The sequence below is a fragment of the Pseudopipra pipra genome, chromosome 5, assembly GCF_036250125.1.
Source record: "Pseudopipra pipra isolate bDixPip1 chromosome 5, bDixPip1.hap1, whole genome shotgun sequence".
Taxonomy (NCBI): domain Eukaryota; kingdom Metazoa; phylum Chordata; class Aves; order Passeriformes; family Pipridae; genus Pseudopipra; species Pseudopipra pipra.
The window spans coordinates 22,757,564-22,763,152 of record NC_087553.1 but is presented as its reverse complement, the minus strand read 5'-3'; the positions used below and the strand labels follow the sequence as shown (position 1 = coordinate 22,763,152).

Here is a 5,589-nt window from a genome sequence, read left to right as displayed (position 1 = left end):
GTTATCTTCCTTTTATGCTTTCAGGCTGAAACCTGCAAAAAAGCCCACTAGATTTGTACCATGATAAAGTTAAGAAATAATTGGCATGACAAATATTTATCCCTTGTGTCACTTACTAGCAAGAGAGACAACCTGTAAACTTCTCTTGCATACAACTAGGTGTATGCAAGAACCTAGTTGAAAAAGGTTCTTGCATATGAAAATCTCCCTCACAGCAATTGCCAGGTTATTCTTCAGCCATCCCTCCCAACCATCAGCCTTGGTTCAGATTCTCTTTTCTTCTACTTTGGAAACCCTTTGAACTTTCCAAGCAGGTGCTTTTCAACGTCATCCAATCTTATCAGTCAAAAAGAAAAAAAGGCCCTTGCAACATGTGTAGGAATCAGAATTAGGGCCCTCTACCTCCCACCTATGCAGATAAAACATTATCTCATTTCTATCCTGAGCTGTGAGGCAAGCCAGCTTGATAATCATCCCACCAGTTGCTTATGCCTCCCAATTAGGCATCCACTGCAGGGGGAGAAGATTTCCTGGTTAATGCTGGTGAATACCAGTGATTCCTCTCCTGAGCCACTTCTATCTTCTTGTTAATTTTTATTTTGAGAAGAATGTGTGGTTAGATACACTCCTGTTCTTTCCCACTCCCTCCCCTCAGTGGCTTTTTTGCCTTCTTTGGGGATTGCCCCTCACCTTTTAAATTGCTAAAGTTGCCTATCTCTCTCCTGTTGGTTCTCCTCTGCACCTTCCTTATCGGGCTCTTATAATTGTATTGGCAGGCCCTGCCTTATTTGTCCAGTGAACTGACAATTCTTGAGCTGATATCCCATCATATGACCTTTTCATGGAGTGGAAACCAAAATTACTGTGTAACCAGGGGGCAATAAACCACACCTGATAAGATGAAAGGCTTTCGGCTTTTTCCAGATTCTAGATACTGGAAAAACAGTGGGGGTGGTGGGGAAAAGAACAATAGAAGAGGTTAAAAATGGTGCAGTCAGTCGTGATGAAGAATATTTAATTATCTGATTTCATTAATCAAGCTTCTCCGCAGGCAACAGGGTAGAAAAGCGAGCATCTTTCAGAATGATGACATTCATGGGGTAGAGTGGGAAGTGTTTTTCTTTGTTCCTTTTGCATCCCTCTGCCGTTTTTGTAAAGGAGGATCTTGTGCCTTCATGGTTGTGTGATGAGGTGGCAGCTGTTTGTGTGGGTGCAAAAGGTCTTGTGGCTCTCTCCATTAAGCAGGGAACACCTTCTTGTTTCAACCAATGCCTCTTTGGCCAAGCTTTGTCCTCTCCAACTTTGCTGCTGGTGTCTGTAATCCTGGCTGGGCACATGAAAAAGGATGTCTTCTCCTTCTTTGCTTAGGCAGAATGAGAGAGTGGGTAACTTATGGGATGAGAATTAGGTAAGTGTGCTATCTGTATACAGAGGGAAGGGAAAGAAAGGTGCTCTGAATCTACACCCTGGATTAAAACTGCCTATTTAATAATAGGTTCCCCTTTTTTCCTTGTGATTCCTGATTCAAAGCCCATTAGAAAGCACAAGGAGAAACCTGGTGTATTCTTTTGCAAATGCCTTACTTTCCCTACTGTGTTTGCCTGAGGCACTAAAAAGGGAGCCACTCTTCTTGGTTTTACTGGCCTCCTACAGAGCAAGGGCTTCAAATCTTACTCACTTCTCAGATGTCTCAAGAGTCCTTGACCCAGCCTTCAGTGTACTAATTTAGTATACATGACAATGCCTGAACTCCCTGATGTTTACTGTGCTACCTATTACCTGGAAGTTTCAGGCACAGGAAAACTAGCTCTAGGGACCTCTGTTTCTTAAGTCTCCGTGCTGTCAACTTTTCCAAAGGTGCAAGAGTGAAACTCGTGGATTTGTCTGCTTCAGTTGTTAAATGAAGCAAGGCCACATTTTCCTTTGCAGTGGAAAGCTTTGGCTTTGGTTTGTTATTAAAACTTATGTGTTCAAGGGGCTAATTTCCTCCTGCAGGGGGAGGAGGAGGAGGATTTGACAGGAAAGTCTGATAGGTCCCAATACTCCTAATGAGACGACTCATATCTTTGGGTAAATTAGCTGGGTAAATTAGCCAAGAGAGTCCCAGGGCAAAAAATACACCTCCTATCTCTTGTCCTTGCTCCAGCTCCACTTTTGCTGCGTTAAACAAACACTGTTTTCAAAGGAAGAAACTTAACCTTCTGGCAGAAATACATGTGCTTTCTTGTTGAAAAATTTCTGAAGAGAGTTGAGACAGACAGACCCCAAGTTTTCATCTCAGTGATGAAATGATCACACTGGCAACACATAGCCAGCATATCCCCATGTTCAGAGTGTGTGTGCTGCCTGTCTCCACTACCACCAACTTGCTCTGGGCAGGCACCTGCTGAGACAATCCTGTAGTCCCATGTCACAAAATCAAATTGTGCATGTTTGTATAACTATTCTGTCTCAGTCTGCAACTTTAAACCTCCCTGTTGCTCGCAGCGACAAGTTGATTTTCTCTGCATGTTTAAATTAGATGCTCACATGCAAATTTACGACTTGAAGGCATCTTTGTGAAGGCTTTATTTTTGTTCTGTCTTATTATATTGTTCTTTTTTATTAAAACTGAAGGCAATGCCAACTGAGAAATATATTTTTCTTCTTCTACATGGGAAAACAAAACAAGCACTAAAGTAGGAAACAGGATAAACTCTTGAAAGGGGATTTGAAAGCAGCAGTGTAAGGTTGCAGAAATCCCATGTTTTGTGTACAGAAGTTTCTCCAGAAAAAAATGTAGTTTTGATATCAAAATGTTTAAGTGGTGCCAAAAGACTTGAACATTTTAGTATTTTTAATACAAAAATAGAAAACCAGTGATAAATGCTATTTCATTAACTAAAAAAAAAAAAATTAAATACTGTCTTTAGAATGACTGCTAGTTTGGAATTTCTTTGCTTTGTATTATGTTAAAATAAAGATGAGTGGCAAAAAATAGATGCTTGAAATGCAAATGAACGTTTTGCAAATTAAAATAGTTCACCTGACCCCCTTTTTCAAATGATTGAGTTGCTGAAATGTAACAAACTATTTATGTTCAAAACAAGAAATTATTTACTTTTAAATTACCAGAAAATGAAGAAGTTATTTTTCTGCCAAGTTCTAATATGATGACTTTTGCATGGTAGTTTGGGGATGTTTTTATATTTCTGCTTGACCTGGAAATGCAGATGACTCTCATTTGTTACAATTATTTGCTACCCGTCTAATTTAGTCTATAAATTCCATGAGGCAGGAAACATATCTTCCTCTGGGATTGCTGAGCTCTGAAGGCAACTCTGTACAGCAGAAGGGAGCTGTCTAGAACAAAATCATGCCGTGTTGATTGTCTCAGCTCATCCTCTCTTTGCCAAGCAGACCTAGAGGTCCACAAAACCTCTGAGATTTTTAAAATATTGAGTACTTTCAGAAAGTGAAAAACCCTGGATGTATAGACTTGAAATCAACTTGATATCAATACTTTGGAGTTTTTTGTCCAATAGCACCTATCTCAAATTAGAAGAAGAACTGTGTTTCTGCTGTCAGTCATGGAGCAGGACTGTTCCTGCCCCACTGGTCTCTTTCACTAGATAAAGACAATAACAGGATGATATTCCACCTGGTACCTCTGAAACATCTCCTTTAATCTCCCATTCTCAAATGTGACTCAGAGTCAGAGCTGTCCAGTGTTTATGCACAGCATGGATGCTGCAGCTCACACCACCTCATCTCCGAGGGCTTGTGCTCAGTCAGCTGTTCAGAGCAAGTCAATGAGCTCGGGCAGTCAGAGACACTGGCAGTTGCCTGTGACGGTGCAGCTGCAAATTGCCCACAGCACCTCTGGATCCTCATGTCCCTGTAGGTTGTCTTCCATCCTTTATGCCTTACTGGACTCCAACAGTCTCCCCAGTGACATCTGAACTGCTCTGGTTGTCTCGAAGTTCAACAGCTGGGAGTGATCTAGCATAAAGCCCATGCAGCCTGCTCCTGGAGTCCTTTTCACCTCAGATTTATTAGCCCTGTTGTCTCTGCAGGTTTCTCAACAAGCTCATAAATTAGAAATATTAATAAAAGGGACACTTTAGGTTTAGACTGATAACATTTATTATGATTTTTTTTTATGGCACAGTTATTATCAATTGACATTTAAAATGGCATCATAATCCATCAAAGTGAAATGGACTCAGAAAAATATTTCTCCCAAGCCAAAAATAATAGCAACAGCAGCAGCAGGATTGCAGGAGAGGAAGGACACAAACAGTTTGAGCCCAGGTCATTGATTTCATACTTTGGAGGAGTTTTTTAGCAACTTCATCCTCTGTTTAATCCATTCTTACATTTTGCAATGCTTCTTCTCCCCTGCTGGGCCCCTCATGCCCTTTGTAGAAGTTTTTCTATAGAAAATCTTTAGTTAATCCATGATGGGGAGCATTTTGCTTCGAACAGAGCAGGAGCAGTTATATGTGGGAAGGGCTGGAGACATCAAAGGTTGTCCTTTTCATAACAATTCAGACCTCTCTGAGCAGCAATTGCCATGGAGAATTGTCCAGCATGGCTATAAACTAGCTTTATGCTCATACTGTTTGGCTGATGGAAAGTTAAAAATAAAGAAGGATGTGCTTAATGAGATCCATACTTGCAAACATGGGGAGAACAACAATTCTTCCCCCACCTACTGAAGAAGGCTACAGAGTCCTTATGTACCAAAATAAACCAAATTCTCCAGTAAAAAAAGGAGGGGGAAAGGCCCAGGAATCAATAACAGAGTAAAACAGAAAGTCCATGACCTGTAGCTCATTATTTCAAATTGGTTGTAGTTTGGTAGTGAATAAATGTCCACAGTGATGCATGAAAATGAACTTCCCATGACCCAGAATGGTTCATCATCACCCGGATGTGGAGAAGGCACTGAATCCTCCTTGGAATCACTAGGGCTATGCTGAACTGCTGCTGTTTTGTAGTGGCACCTGCTATTAAAGAATTAGGTCTTCACTGCATATTCCATTATGGAGTTGCCCAGCAGAAGATAATCTTTGAAACAGTGCCATGGCAAGCTGTCTCATTTCCCAGTGAGGAAAAGACTGGCGCTTCCAAACGGGCAATGCAAGGTATCCTCAGGTAAATGCCGGAGAGAAATGTTCCTTGCATCCCTCAGGATGCACTTCTCTCGCTATATTTAAATTAATCTAAATTCAAGAAGTTTAGATTAATTATCTAAAAGTTAGATGAATGGAGTACAGTACACACATCCCCCCCTCCCAAACTGACTATGCAATGCAGAGATTGAGAGTGTGAGACTGACTTTTTTTTTTTTTGTCCTCTGTTTTTAACCACATGTGCACTGGACTGATTTTTCCATGTGTTTATGTGAAGAAAAGGCACAGATGGACCAAGTGAGCATAGCACTCAGGCAGAAGTCAATGAGGTTTAGCTGACCATCAGTGAGTTGGCTGTATGGAAAACTCTCCTGTTATACTAATGGGGTGGAGCTATCAGTTGTTGTCTCATTCCTGAGAAGACTGAATTCTCAGTATTGCCTGGGTACAGTTTCGTGGGAAGTAGCCTTCT

General features: G+C 41.0%; 1 long non-coding RNA gene across 2 annotated transcripts in view; it reads left to right on the top strand.

The window, feature by feature from the left end:
* LOC135414307 (uncharacterized) overlaps positions 1 to 5,589 on the top strand; it is a 205,661-nt gene that overhangs the window by 21,855 nt on the left and 178,217 nt on the right. The window lies entirely within an intron of this gene.